The sequence below is a fragment of the Rhinatrema bivittatum genome, chromosome 19 (assembly GCF_901001135.1).
Source record: "Rhinatrema bivittatum chromosome 19, aRhiBiv1.1, whole genome shotgun sequence".
In the NCBI taxonomy this organism is placed as follows: Eukaryota; Metazoa; Chordata; class Amphibia; order Gymnophiona; family Rhinatrematidae; genus Rhinatrema; species Rhinatrema bivittatum.
The window spans coordinates 10,869,798-10,886,252 of NC_042633.1; the positions used below are offsets into that span (position 1 = coordinate 10,869,798).

The 16,455-nt window shown below is 48.3% G+C and overlaps 1 pseudogene; it reads right to left on the reverse strand.

The window, feature by feature from the left end:
• Window positions 1-513: 513 nt before the first annotated feature.
• LOC115081140 overlaps window positions 514-16,455 on the reverse strand; it is a 49,525-nt pseudogene continuing 33,583 nt past the window's right edge.

Here is a 16,455-nt window from a genome sequence, read left to right on the forward strand (position 1 = left end):
CTTTGTGTGACATTTTGGGGCCAGTAATACAAAAGTATTTTTCCCAACAGGTTTTTACTGCCGGGAAAATACTGCAGGATTTACAAAGCAGCAGGAAGTTGCTTAGTAAATGACTTCCTTAAATTGTAAGCCCTATGGGGCTAAGGAAATATCTATAATACCTAAAAGTAATCCACTCTGAAGTATAATGCAAGGAGGAAAATAAATAAATAAAAATTAGTTCAGATTATTGTAATGTTTCTCCCATAGAAGCCTTCCCAAGATACAGACTGGTGAACCCTGGATTCTGGGGTGGTGACTCTCCTACGGAGCTAAAGGTCCCAGTCTGCGTCCAATTAATTAAGAATAAATCAGAGTCAGATACAAGGGAATCTGAAGCTGAATTTGATTGATTGAAAAGATCCAAGTCAAATATTAATGTTTCTGAAATTGGACTTTAATCAGATCAAAGAAGATTCCTCCCATCATTACTTCTGAGCACCTTGTTAATCAGTTTTTATGAAGACAGGGGGATCATCTAACCTGTGCATAGTCTTCATTCCACGTAATGGCACTGGTGTTGATTTTGATGTCCCAGCCGCTGGCAGCTCCAGAGTCATAGTGGCCAATTTTTACACTGGCAAAGGAGCCACTTGCACTCAGGTAACTGTTATAAATGACATAAGCAGCCGGAGGGTTTCCATTTTTGTCAAAGAAAATTTCCTGGCCCATGGTGTTCTGGAATCGCACCTTCCATACATAATGCAGGAGCTGTGAGGAGAAAAGTAGACATGCTTGCATTGATTTTATACAGTGACAGCCTGATTTCATGGGTGTACAGCTGTGTATCAGCCTTGACAGCTATATCCAGAATTTGTAATGCATTTCTAGCTGAGAAACAGGCATACTACTCAAATATAGAGTATTCTGTTAATCACTGAAGTTGACACACCTAGAATGTGGCTTAAAATATCACTTCAGCAACACTAACTACAATTATTCCACTTCATTCTGAGCTAACCAGGCTGTTGACTCATGCTGCTGATCTTCTTGATAGGCTAAATGCATAGTTGAAATATACCCAAGATAAAAGAGCACTAGTGTTGTTGATATGGTATTAATTAATTAAAACAGAAATCTTTATTAATCATTCACAGAAAAATAAAATTAAAATAAACGAACAACTTAATGTTAATAAAAGTGGCACAAACAAACAATCATGTGACCCTTATATAAATAAACATAGAAACATAGAAATGACGGCAGAAGAAGACCAAACAGCCCATCCCGTCTGCCCAGCAAGCTTTCACACTTGTTTTTTTCTCATCCTTAACTGTTAATCTTTGGCCCTTAGTAACCTTTTGGTTCCAATTCCCTTCCACCCCCGCCATTAATGTAGAGAGCAGTGCTGGAGCTGCATCTAAGTGAAGTATCTAGCTTGATTGGTTAGGGGTAGTAACTGCCTCCATAAGCAAGCTACTCCCACGCTTATTTGTTTACCCAGCCTGTGCAATTCAGTCATTGTTGGTTGCTGTCTGAATATAAATCCTCTTTTCTTCATTCCCCCTGTTGTTAAAGCTGAGAGCTACGCTGAATATGCATTGAAGTAAAGTATCAGGTTTAATTGATTCGGGGTAGTAATCGCTGTAACAAGCAAGCTATACCCATGCTTATTTGTTTACCCAGACTATGTAATTCATGCTTATTTGTTTACCCAGACTATGAAATTCAGTCCTTGGTGGTCTGAATATAAATCATCTTTTCATTCATTCCCCCCTGCCATTGAAGCAGAGAGCTATGATGGATATGAATTGAAAGTGAAGTATCAGGCTTATTTGGTTTGGGGTAGTAACCGCCGTAACAAGCAAGCTACTCCCCGTTTTTTTGTGAATACAAATCCATTTTTTTTCCACATTTCCTCTTCCCATTGAAGCATAGAGCAATGTTGGAGTCGCATTAACCGTGTGTATGTTTATTGAATAAGAGTATTATCTCCAGATACTAGCCGTCATTCCCGCAAGCCACCCTCTCCTCATTCACATCCTCTAGACTTTATGGATCCACAGTGTTTATCCCACGCCCCTTTGAAGTCCTTCACAGATTTAGTCTTCACCACTTCCTCCATAAGGGTGTTCCAGGCATTCACCACCCTCTCCGTGAAGAAGTACTTCCTGACATTGATTCTGAGTCTTCCTCCCTGGAGCTTCAAGTCGTGACCCCTGGTTCTGCTGATTTTTTTCTAACGGAAAAGGTTTGTCGTTGTCTTTGGATCATTAAAACCCTTCAAGTATCTGAAAGTGTGTATCATATCACCTCTGCTCCTCCTTTCCTCCAGGATGTACATATTTAGATTCTTCAATCTCTCCTCATAAGTAATTCGATGAAGACCATCCACGTTTTTGGTCACCCTTCTCTGAACCGCTTCCATCCTTTCCCGGTCCCTACGGAGATACGGTCTCCAGAACTGAGCACAGTACTCCAGGTGAGGCCTCACCAGGGACCTTTACAAAGGGATAATCTCTTCCCTTTTCTTACTCAATATTCCTCTCTCTATGCAACCCAGCATTCTTCTGGCTTTAGCTATCGCCTTGTCACATTGATTCCGTGACTTCAGATCGTTAGTCACAATCACCCCAAGGTCTCTCTCCTGCTCCATGCCCATCAGCCTTTCACCCCCCCCCCCCCCCCCCCCCCATCGAGTACAGTTCTTTCAGATTACCACACCCCATATGCATGATTCTGCACTTCTTGGCATTAAATCTCAGCTGCCATATCTTCAACCACTCTTCCAGCTTCCTTAAATCCTGTCTCATTCTCTCCACTCCTTCTGGCGTGTCCACTCTGTTGCAGATCTTAGTGTCATCTGAAAAAAGACAAACCTTACCTTCTATCTCATCCGCTATGTCACTCACATAGATATTGAACAGGACCGGTCCCAACACCGATCCTTGTGGCACTCCATATAACACCGCTCTCTCTTCAGAGTATGTTCCATTTACCATCACACATTGTCTTCAGTCCATCAACCAGTTTGCAATCCAGACCACCACCTCGTCACCCACTCCTAAGCTTCTCATTTTATTCACCAAATCCTGCTCAATTGCAAACTGTGCACTCCTATGGCGTGAGTGCTAATACATTTCTTGTCAATGCTTGGCCATCATGGCACAATTACTTTCAAGCAGAACTAAGTATGTTACAACAATAGGGGCAGATTTTAAAATGTACGTGCGTGGCATACATTTGTGCAAGCAACCCAGCGTGCACAAATGTACGCCCAATTTTATAACATGCGTGCGCAGTCGCGCGCATGTTATAAAATCAGGGGTTGGCACGCGCAAGGGGGTGCACACTTGTGCACCTTGCGTACGCCAAGCCGTCAGGGAGACCAGCTGGCTTTCCCCATTCTCTCCAAGGCTGCTCTGAAATCGGAGCGGCCTCGGAGGGAACTTTCCTTTCCCCCCTCCCGTACCTTTTCCGCACATGTTAAGCCCACCAGAGGCAGGCATTACTTGCGCTCGCCAGCCCAGCGGCCTTGCAGAGGCCTCTGGCCATGCCCCCGCCCCGTCCCAACCCCATCCCACCCCCGGACCCCCGATTTTTTCAAGCCCTGGGACTTACACGCGTCCCGTGGCTTTACGCGTGCCGCTGAGCCTTTTGAAAATAGGCCCAGTGCGCGTAACCCCCCTACGCGCGTAAATCCTCTGAAAATCTGCCACATAATTAACACAAAAACCATTTAAGCACGATATTTGCTTTACCTTGATAAATACAATGACAATGCTGGAAAGTATAAAAAATGAGTAGCCAGTATATTATCCAAAAAGTGCTTCAAGAAATCAGAAAACAAATAGGTAAGGGGTTCCTCCTGGGTATGGTGTAAATTGCTACAACAAGGCTCTTATAACACCACAAGCAGCTGCTTCAGGAGGTATCCCTGGTCTAAAGAACACCCAATGATCTTGTCATGAGACACAGATGGCTGCGACCACTGATGCTCACCTCTTTCTTTGCTGCATTGACATCGATGAGGAAAGTGGCGGCCTCTGCCAGCTACCGCTGACCTGCCTGGCGTCTCCGGGATGGTGTGGGCATTGCCGACTGCCATCTTGCCTTCGAGATCACCTAGGCACACATACGCACGGACCAGCCTTAAGCACATCATGGCGAGAATCTCAGGGGGTCCCTTCTGGATGACATCATCACTCCACGATACTTAAGCCGGCTGGCCCTGCCTATGGACGACCTGGCAACGCGTTCCCTCATTGCTGAATCCGCTTCGCTCACTACAGACTTCCCATTCCAGTTACTGCACACTTGGCGTGAGACGCTTTGGGTACCCGCTCCTTGGGGGCCCTTCCTCTTCTCTGGCTATCCGCTCCTCGGAGGGTCTTCTTGCCTAGGACTACTGTCTATCCCCGCTTCCCAGGGCCTCGGCTGGGACCTTCATCACTGAGTACCTTTCTCTACAGACCGCACCAGCTCTTCAGACCACACCAGCTCTAGTGTGGAATCCACTCCGGTGTACCCCACTCTGTGGGTCACTCCTGTACCTTCGCTAGTGTGGAATCCTCTTCAGCGTACCCCGTGCTACGGGCCATTACCATACCATCTCTAGTAGGATACCTCTTCGGTGTTCCTCGAGCTGCGGACCTCTACAGTACCATCTCTAGTGGGAAACCCTCACCGTTGTACCCCGTACTGGAGGCGCCTACCGTACCATCTGTAAGTAAGGAACCCCTTCATCAGCCCGTGCTGCAGGCTACTACCGAATCATTTCTACAGAGGAGCCTCATCAGTGTACTCTGCTCTGTGGACCACTGCTAGATCTTCACTACTGTGGTATTCCCCCTGTGTATACCCCACCACACAGACTGAGAATTTCTCCTGCATTCTCTGCTTCCCGAGCAGTGTCCCTCTATCTCTTTAATAAAGACTCTATTCCACAGCTGTGTCTGACGTATGCTGGGATCTTGCCTCCCGACGGTGAGGCTCACAGGGCTCCTCCCTGTGGGCAGTGCCATCTCTCACTTTGGCCCAGGGCCCACATATCTACAAATACTAACAGATATTTGTTAGGCTTCTCATCTAACGGGAGAGAAACCAAGAGTATATGGGCTAAAACACCAATTGATTTGTTAATTACATATGAATTGGTCATATACTAGACTGGTGTAGGAGCTTCAAACATAATGAGAGTAGAAAGGTCACTCAACATCAGAAGGTCAATTAGTGTGCAGAGAAAACAGAAGCAGACTTAACTCAAAACTCAACACACTGAAGGAATGTGAAAGTCATGCAAGGAGAAATGCACATCTCAATAAAAATTCACTGTGTCTGAAAACAGGGGCAGACCCCCTCTTCAGGTTGCCTCTTGGTAAGGCTCACATTTGAAAATGTATTTCCCGTGGCTAAGCCTTCCTCCCGCTGTGCATTCTCACCAGCAGAAACCAATAGGGATGTGAATCGTTTTTCGACGATTAAAATTATCGTCCGATAATTTTAATATCGTCTTAAACCGTTATGGAACACAATACAATAGAGATTCTAACGATTTATCGTTATAAATCGTTAGAATCGTGAGCCGGCACACTAAAACCCCCTAAAACCCACCCCCGACCCTTTAAATTAAATCCCCCACCCTCCCGAACCCCCCCCAAATGACTTAAATAACCTGGGTGTCCAGCGGCGGTCCGGAACGGCAGCGGTCCGGAACGGGCTCCTGCTATTGAATCTTGTTGTCTTCAGCCGGCGCCATTTTCCAAAATGGCGCCGAAAAATGGCGGCGGCCATAGACCAACACGATTCCACGGCAGGAGGTCCTTCCGGACCCCCGCTGGACTTTTGGCAAGTCTTGTGGGGGTCAGGAGGCCCCCCCCAAGCTGGCCAAAAGTTCCTGGAGGTCCAGCGGGGGTCAGGGAGCGATTTCCCGCCGCGAATCGTTTTCCGTACGGAAAATGGCGCTGGCAGGAGATCGACTGCAGGAGGTCATTCAGCGAGGGTTCCGGCGCCTCGCTGAACGACCTCCTGCAGTCGATCTCCTGCCGGCGCCATTTTCCGTACGGAAAACGATTTGCGGCGGGAAATCGCTCCCTGACCCCCGCTGGACCTCCAGGAACTTTTGGCCAGCTTGGGGGGGGGCCTCCTGACCCCCACAAGACTTGCCAAAAGTCCAGCAGGGGTCCGGAAGGACCTCCTGCCGTGGAATCGTGTTGGTCTATGGCCGCCGCCATTTTTCGGCGCCATTTTGGAAAATGGCGCCGGCTGAAGACAACAAGATTCAATAGCAGGAGCCCGTTCTGGACCGCTGCCGTTCCGGACCGCCGCTGGACACCCAGGTTATTTAAGTCATTTGGGGGGGGTTCGGGAGGGTGGGAGATTTAATTTAAAGGGTCGGGGGTGGGTTTTAGGGGGTTTTAATGTGCCGGCTCACGATTTTACGATTTTTCACGATATTTTACCCCCCCAAACGGCAACAATACGATTCCCTCCCCCTCCCAGCCGAAATCGATCGTTAAGACGATCGAGGACACGATTCACATCTCTAGAAACCAATAATGAAGTATCTCTCTCTCTCTCTCGCTCTGTGTGTATATATATATATATATTAGGGATGTGAATCGTTTTTGAACGATTAAAATTATCGTCCGATAATTTTAAAATCGTTCTAAACCGTTAGAGTACACGATACAATACAAATGCCCACGATTTATCGTCAGGAGCATTTATATTGTATCGTTAAATAGGGCACGGGAATTATTTGGGGGAGGGCGGGAAAACCGGCACACCAAAACAACCCCTAAACCCACCCCGACCTTTTAAAAGAAATTCCTTACCCTCCCGAACCCCCCCAAAATGTTAAGTTACCTGGTGGTCCAGGGGGGGGGGGGGCCCGGCGCGATCTCCTGCTCTCGGGCCATCGGCGCCATTTTGGCTACCACTGATAAAAAGGGCAAAGGCGATCGGCGCCATACTGGCAGTCGATCGCCTTTGCCTTACCTTGTCACAGGGAGCGACGGTCGCTCCCTGTGACAAGTTAAGGGAAAAGGCGATTGGCGCCATTTTGAAACCTCCAGCACCGGCACTGGCACGATTGAAGGGATGGCTCCCGGACCCCCCGCTAGACCACCAGGTACATGTAAAAGGTTTTTGGGGGGGTCGGAAGGGTGGGAGAAGCAAAGGGGTAATTTGAAAAGGGTCGGGTGGGGTTTTTTTTCAGGCCATCGGCGCCTTTTTATCAGTGGTAGCCAAAATGGCGCCGATGGCCCGATAGCGGGAGATCGCGCCGGGGACCCCCCCCCCCCCACTGGACCACCAGGTAATTTAACATTTTTTTTTGGGGGGGGGGGGTTCGGTGGGGTTTTGTTTTTCTGCTCAGGCCTCACTAAAAAATTAACAATGTGAATTGGAATAGGAACGATTCCAATTCACAATCTCTAACGATCCGATTTTTCCCTCCCACCATCCGAACCTGATCGTTAAGACGATCGGGCACACGATTCACATCTCTAATATATATATATATATATATATATACATACACACACACATACTTTGTTTGCTATAATAATATCTTGTGCACTGCAAATAAGGTTTTCAATGTTCTCTCTTATTGCCAGTTAAGATGGTCCAATCCTGACAATCCTGATTTTACTGGTATCTGGGTTTTTCTAAGAGAAATAAGAATAGGTCTTCACATGTAATGTGGTAAAACCAGAACTTGATCAGCAGATATGGGACTGACCAGGAAGCCTGTCTATAGAAACAATGATTTCAACCATCCAAGGTAAAGCACTCCATGAATGGGGCAGCTGATATCATTCCAAGGGAGCTGTGACTTACATTCTTGGCCAAATCTGTGGTTCACAAGACAAAGTAGGCTCATCTTGGGGGAAGGGGGCAAGGGCATGGTTGGAATTTAAGCCTGTAGAAGTCAAGAAGATGGATCCTATGACTGGAGGGACTCCAGCAATACTATGGTTATAAGGAACAGGAGATGGCACAGGAGGAGATTTGCAATGGCGTTTCTCATTGATTGCTCTCTTTAATAATTGATTTTGTTTTCTTGAAACACAACATAGACCACTCTAATTTTGTTGTGGGTGGGCTTGAGGCCTGATCATTGGAGAGAGCATGAGCCCTTGGACCACGGCACAACCCTAGGGAAAGGATCCAAGGTACACTCTGTGAGTAGGTCAGCACATCCAGGTCGGGACATAAGCTTAGAAGCTCTTGGAGACTTGGAACATTCAGAGACTCTGCTGAATCTTCATGCACAGGAGTGAGACCCAGCAACCCAATTCTGGTCTCTGGGGTAGCCCTCAAGCCACTTGAAAGTGTTTTCGGACCTGATGCTTGGGAATGGCTTGTGCGTCAGGACAGACAGAAGTTGAGGACAGAAGATGACTCTGAAGACAGGGAGCTCAGACAAAGGCACTAAAGATATGGAACTCTGACTGAGACTCAGTCTCAGACTCACTTTGATCCCTATGCTGCAGCATGCCCTATACAGCCCATGGGCTGGTCACAGACTATGCCGAATATAGAGCAAACTCTGGGCTTGGAACATGATGAATACTTGGCACAGGAAACATGATGAAGACTCTGGGAGAAACATGCACCACATGGTCCACCACCAGCCCCTACACAACCTGTGGGCTGGTCGTGGACCATGCCTGAAGTGAAGCAAACTCTGGACGAGACTTGGACATGGATGGAAACTGGGCAAAAGGCTTCAATGACCAGGAACAGGATTAATGAACTCAGGACTCAGGAGTTCAGAACCAGGGACAGGGCTATGGCATTTAAAAACAAGGGACTTCCAGAGATTTGATCAGCGAAGAAGACAGGCCTTGTGCCATTAGGCACCCTACACAACTCATGGGATGGTTGCATACCATGACACCGGCATGCCTGGAAAATTGGACATGAGAGAAGATCTGGAAGGCAAGACTTTGAGACAAGGACTGGAACATCAGGGACTTGAAATCAAGAACAAGCAGAAGATACAGGGACCATCAATAGACCGGGAACATGGAACAAAGAACATGGAGCTCCCACAAAGAACAAGGAACAAGAAAACCTGTAGGAAAGAAGAACTTGAACTCTGAAGACTCCTAGAGCGAAGAGGTGGGACAGGTTCTCCAGGATGAAGCAACTCTTTCCGAGAGTGAGGAACAGCAGACTGAAGAGCCCTTTTATAGGGCTGACTAGATGAGGAGGCAAAGATATCATTAGGGAGGGCCACATAGCGTTTCCCATCACAAGCCCTTTAAATTTTCAAGAGGGCCGAGCATGCACATGCCTAACAGAACCCTGGCAGGAAATGGAGTCAGCACCATCGAGGGAGCTCTATCCATGCTCGAATGCATCAGGGCAGTGGCAGCTCGGGCCACAAGAAGCCAGGATGAGACAGTGGTGCCCCAGGGCCACATGGAGACAGCAGGGGTGACCCGGGGGAAAAGGCAACACTGGAGATCATGGCATTCCAAGGCTGCACTGGGAAACAGGAGCAGGAAGTGGCAGCATTGGGAGTGAATAAGCCACTTGCAGACCTGACCGAGGGCAGCAAATGCAACAATTTTCAGTAGAAATCTGTAAACAGCTCTAGAGTAGGATTCTCCTATGGTTTCTTTGCAGACATCTTTACATAGAGTCTCAGTCATCTCATATGTCCTGGACAAACTGGGTTCAATGCAGGTTGTGATGCCTTTTGTCAGATTGACTGGAAAAGGCTCTTGTATCTCTAAAGCTGGTGTATAGTAAATGATTTGGATAAACTTTATATTTATGCAATAACATTTATCACAACATGCAAAGAAAGAGAGAAGCCTAGAATTTTCCTAAAAACCAGTGCACTATTTCAACAAAAAGAAGGAAACGTTTTGGAAAACATAACTGGGTGCATTTTCAAAGAGCTGGTCAGATCTCTGCCCAGAACTTGTGATGGATTTGCTGAGTCTGCATAAGTGGATTTTTATTTACCCGAAAGCAGGTACAAATCTTTCACCGCATTTATCTTTTTAGCCGCATAGTAAAGAGCTATTCCACAAAGCATTTTGGAAGTGTGTTTGGGAATTCTACAGGTATATTTTTTATTTAAAAAAATGTACAGGCATAGCAGACAAGCTGCCAATGTGTTCACTTTATAGAAATCAGGTGATTCTATATGCTAGAGATTGAATCGTGTGCCCGATCGTCTTAACGATCGAGTTCGGCTAGAGGGGGGGAAAAATCTGATCGTGGGTGATGTGGGTGATGTGAATCGGAATTGGTTCCGATTCACATCTTTATTTTTTTTGTAGTGAGGCCAGACCCTTTAAAATTAACCCCTTACCTTCCCCCACCCTCCCGAACCCCCCCCAAAACCTTTTACGATTACCTGGTGGTCCAGTGGGGGCGCGGGGACCGATCTCCCGCTCTCGGGCCATTGGCACTATTTTGGCTGCCACTCAAAAATGGCGCTGATGGCCCGATAAAAAAAAACCCACCCGACCCTTTAAAAACGACCCCTTAGCTTCCCCCACCCTCTCGAGCCCAAAACATACCTGGTGGTCTAATGGTGGTCCCGAGAGCGATCTCCCGTTCTCAGGCCATCGGCTACCACTCATAAAGATGGCGCCGATGGCCCTTTGCCCTTACCATATCACAGGGTATCCGTGCCATTGGCCGGCTCCTGTCACATGGTAGGAGCACTGGATGGCCGGTGTCCATCTTTACGATGGCGGCAGCTATCTTTGAATACGGCGGCAGCCATCTTTAAATACGGCGGCGGCCATCTTTAAAGATGGCGCCGGCCAGCCAGTGCTCCTACCATGTGACAGGGGCCGGCCAATGGCACGGATACCCTGTCATATGGAAAGGGCAAAGGGCCATCGGCGCCATCTTTATGAGTTGCAGCCGACGGCCTGAGAACGGGAGATCGCTCCCGGGACCACCACTAGACCACCAGGTATGTTTTGGGGGGATCGGGAGGGTGGGGGAAGCTAAGGGGTCATTTTTAAAGGGTCGGCTGGGTTTTTTTTTTATCGGGCCATCGGCGCCATTTTTGAGTGGCAGCCAAAATGGCGCCGATGGACCGAGAGCAAGAGATCGGTCCCCGCGCCCCCACTGGACCACCAGGTACTCGTAAAAAGTTTTGGGGGGGTTCGGGAGGGTGGGGGAAGGTAAGGGATTTGTTTTATAGGGTCGGGGTGGGTTTAGGGGTTTCTTTGGTGTGCCGGTTTTCCTCGCCCTCCCCCCTCCCCCGATTTACGATTTTTCACGATAAATCGGGGGAATTTCTATTCTATCGCAACTCTTAACGATTTTTGACGATTTAAAATATATCTGACGATTGTTTTAAATCGTCAAAAAACGATTCACATCCCTACTGTATGCTCCTGCTGAAACTCTCCATTCATCATCCCATCCATTGCCCAGGCCACGCTAACCAAACCTAATAAGAGGGACTTCTATTGCCTGGTCCCTAAACTGTGCTAAACTATCACAAAGGGCATGAGAGCCAGAGAAGACTACCTAGGATAAAGAAAAAATTGCAAGGATTGGCTTTTCTGATTAGCTTTCCCATTATTTAATAACTGAGTGACTCCTCCCTTCCACATTACACACATGGCTGAACCATACCTGGGAGCTTCTGATTTCAATTAATCCTGAGATGACTGTGATTAGAAAGGGGGGGGGGGGTGCATGCGGGTGCTGCAGTAGTATGTGCAAACATTTTCTTTCATACATACACACACTAACACACACATACATTCTCTCTCATTCCCTCTTTCACACACACAAGTGATCATTCTCACACACACTCACGCCTCATTTTCCACACACTCACAGCTTCTCACATATGCTCACTCACTCATTTCACTCTCTTTTCCAAACACAAACATTCCCTCTCTATCTCTCATTCACACACATGCTCAGTCATTCTCTCTCCTCATCCCGAACCCACCAGAGAAAAAGCTTCCTCCTCCAGGCTCACAGATCTCCTCCTGCTTCTTCTGCTTTTCCCCCCCAACAGGTGCCAACAATCCTCTTTGAATTTCCTTCTCCCACATCGGGCCCAGGCTGGTGCTGTTTCTTCTTTCTCTGTGCAAGGGTCGATTGTTCTTTTACACTTTCCAGCTCCTGCTTAGGGACCTGGCTGATCAGCTTTCTCCTTCTTCTGCTTGAGGGTTGATGCTATTCCTTTTGTCAGCTATATGGCCTGAGTCCCACACTCCTCCTCTTCTCTTCCCCGCATGGACCAGGTAACTTTCAATTCTGGGGCCTGGAGTCTCCTGGCCAAATCCAGAGAGTTCCCAGGAATAGACAGAACTCCTGCCCTGTGCACTTAGCTCTTAACTATTCTTGTGTTGATATTTACTGCTTATTGCCCATCCATGTATGGAGGCACCATATTAATTTGATGCTTGATATACACCTAATTGAATTACTGTACCTTCTCTGTTTCAACCAATAAGTGACTACTGTTATGTCTGACTATATATATATATATTCTAATGTATACACTGCCTTTGTATCACAAGATATGGTGCTATGTTTCATCATTAGGAACCTTCCTATTATGGGAGGTTCATGGGAGGTGTGAAGGAGATAGTGAGTGAAAGGTGGGTTCTTCCACCAGAGATAATAGATTTAGAAGTGCTGTATAATATTGTACCATAGGGGGAGTTATTAAGAGGATTTCTGAAGTTTTAGAACCTGAATCTGTTTCTGAAGAGATAAGAGATAATGGGGTAGATTTTCAAAGGGGTACGCGCGTAAGATACGTGCGTACCCCCTGAAAACCTACCCCAAACCCCCCCTGCGCGTGCCGAGCCTATTTTGCATAGGCTCGGTTGCGCGCGCAAGCCCCGGGATGCGCGTAAGTCCCAGGACTTGCATGGAAGGGCGTGTCGGGGGTGTGCCGGGAGTGACGCGGTGTTTTGGGGGCGTGTCCGGGGTGTGGTTCCGGCCCGGGGGCGTGACAGCGGCCCCTGGACCACCCCCGCACCGGAACATGGAGAGCGGTAGCCGGCCCGGTACGTGTAAAGTTACGTCTGCTTCCAGCAGGCGTAACTTTCGGGATAGAGGTAGGGGGGAGGTTTAGATAGGGCCGGGGGGTGGGTTTCGGAGCAGCCTCAGAGGGAACGGAGGCAGGCTGCGCAGCTCGGCGCGCGCAGGCTGCTGATTTTGGGCAGCCTTGAGTGCGCCGACCCCAGATTTTAATGGATACGCGCGGCTACGCGCGTATCTATTGAAATCCCGCGTACTCTTGTTCGCGCCTGGTGTGCCTGGTGCGTGCCTGGTTCGCGCCTGGTGCGCGAACAAAAGTACGCATGTGCGCAGATTTATAAAATCTGCCCCAGCGTGTGGAGATATTAGTTCTGCTGGACAGACTACAAGTGTCTCTCCCTGGTATGAGCTAAAGAGTAAAGACTAATCGGATGGAGTGGAATCCCTAATACATCATCCCTCATCATCCATCTCAGTTAGTTGTGTGGTGAAGGAGGAGAAGTTTTCTGTTCTTCAGTGGGGCCTAAAGAATGGATAAGGCCTTAATGAGGACCTGAGAGGGAAAACTCTTCATTTGTACCGTACTCAAGTGACATAAGAAACTGAGTAACTGTTTTGTGCTTTTGGACTATCTCATGACCTGCGAACTCTGCATTGCTTACATATTCAATATTTTGTCCTTTTGCAATACGTTTTTTTTTTCTGTGGAATGCCAAGTTGTGTGGACTACATTTATAAATTACTTGGGCCCCCAAGGTAATCCTGCTCCCCACAGCATGAATTCTTGCATTTTTCCAGAGGCTGCAGCAGTCGGGGGGAATAGGGGAGTTTAAATATATTTCTTATAGAATTTTATATATGCAGCATTTTGCACAGAGCATCAGCACACATGTTATAAAATACTAGGGATGTGAATCGTTTTTCAACGATTAAAATTATCGTCCGATAATGTTTATATCGTCTTAAATCGTTATAGAACACGATACAATAGAAATTCTAACGATTTATCGTTAAAAATCGTTAAATCGTGTTAGTGCGCACTAACTCGAGTTAGTGCGCACTAACTCCCCGTTAGTGCGCACTAACTCGATTTAGTGCGCACTAACTGAAAATGATACAAATAAACACTTTCCAGGTCACTGAAGGTCAGTTAGGAATGAATATGTGTTCCTATTGGCTGGCTGCCCTCTTATCTATTGATGTTACCAAGGTTACCACTGAGGTGATGGTTGGGGGGATGGGAAATGGAACTGGAAACTAACGAACACCAACAGAAAATGAAACAAAGTGTTCACACTTCCCAGGTCAGTAAAGGTCACTTAGGAATGAATATGTATGTATGTATTCCTATTGGCTGGCTGTGCTCTTATCTATTGATGTTACCAATATGGTTGGGGGGATGTGAAATGGAAACAGTTGGAAGCTTGACAAAAAAAGTAATGTAATGATCAGCACTCATGTGACTAGAACTTGTTTGTTTATTATTTTTGTTAGCAGGCACCTGAAATGCTAGTGCATGTTGAATTTGCCAATCACTGTGCATTTTAGAAAGGTGGTCCTGGCTGGAACTGTACACAGTTCAAATATATGTAATTGATTGTTGGTAAGTGTATTTTTTAAGTAGCCACACTGGCACCAGTATGTTTACTTTTTCCTCCTACTTAACTCACTAGCTCAGCTTTGTAAGAAGGGCTTCTCTGCTTGTGTGTTGTTTTTGTTTGGTGTGAGGAGAGCAGAAACATCAGATCTTTATTCAATCTACTACAGTCATCTCTTACAGTGCCCTATCCCTATTAACACCAGGAGTGTTGTGATCTTCCTGCACACAGTGCCCTAACCCTGATACCAGTCTGAGACAGCTCCCTCCCTGCATTACTAGTGAGAGGCTGGCTTCACAGACAGGGGGGAGCTGCCTGACCCTCACTCCTGACTTCCCCCATGTCCCAGCTAGTGAATGGTGTGTGGGTGAGGGGGGGGGGAGGATGGTGAAGTCTGAGACAGCTCCCTCCCTGCATTACTAGTGAGAGGCTGGCTTCACAGACAGGGGGGAGCTGCCTGACCCTCACTCCTGATTTCCCCCATGTCCCAGCTAGTGAATGGTGTGTGGGTGAGGGGGGGGGGAGGATGGTGAAGTCTGAGACAGCTCCCTCCCTGCATTACTAGTGAGAGGCTGGCTTCACAGACAGGGGGGAGCTGCCTGACCCTCACTCCTGACTTCCCCCATGTCCCAGCTAGTGAATGGTGTGTGGGTGAGGGGGGGGGGGGAGGATGGTGAAGTCTGAGACAGCTCCCTCCCTGCATTACTAGTGAGAGGCTGGCTTCACAGACAGGGGGGAGCTGCCTGACCCTCACTCCTGACTTCCCCCATGTCCCAGCTAGTGAATGGTGTGTGGGTAAGGGGGGGGGGGGGGAGGATGGTGAAGTCTGAGACAGCTCCCTCCCTGCATTACTAGTGAGAGGCTGGCTTCACAGACAGGGGGGAGCTGCCTGACCCTCACTCCTGACTTCCCCCATGTCCCAGCTAGTGAATGGTGTGTGGGTAAGGGGGGGGGGGGGGGGGAGGATGGTGAAGTCTGAGACAGCTCCCTCCCTGCATTACTAGTGAGAGGCTGGCTTCACAGACAGGGGGGAGCTGCCTGACCCTCACTCCTGACTTCCCCCATGTCCCAGCTAGTGAATGGTGTGTGGGTGAGGGGGGGGGGAGGATGGTGAAGTCTGAGACAGCTCCCTCCCTGCATTACTAGTGAGAGGCTGGCTTCACAGACAGGGGGGAGCTGCCTGACCCTCACTCCTGACTTCCCCCATGTCCCAGCTAGTGAATGGTGTGTGGGTGAGGGGGGGGGGGGGAGGATGGTGAAGTCTGAGACAGCTCCCTCCCTGCATTACTAGTGAGAGGCTGGCTTCACAGACAGGGGGGAGCTGCCTGTCCCTCTCTCCTGACTTCCCCCATGTCCCAGCTAGTGAATGGTGTGTGGGTGAGGGGGGGGGGGTGGATGGTGAAGTCTGAGACAGCTCCCTCCCTGCATTACTAGTGAGAGGCTGGCTTCACAGACAGGGGGGGGCTGCCTGACCCTCCCTCCTGACTTCCCCCATGTCCCAGCTAGTGAATGGTGTGTGGGTAAGGGGGGGGGGGGGAGGATGGTGAAGTCTGAGACAGCTCCCTCCCTGCATTACTAGTGAGAGGCTGGCTTCACAGACAGGGGGGAGCTGCCTGACCCTCACTCCTCCGGGGTATTGTGATCTTCCTGCACACAGTGCCCTATCCCTGATACCAGGGGTGTTGTGATCTTCCTGCATGCAGTGCCCTATCCCTATTAATACCAGGAGTGTTGTGATCTTCCTGCATGCAGTGCCCTATCCCTATTAATACCAGGAGTGTTGTGATCTTCCTGCATGCAGTGCCCTATCCCTGATATCGGGATGTGTGCAAGAAGATCACAACACCCCCGGTATCAGGAATAGGGCACTGTGTGCAGGAAG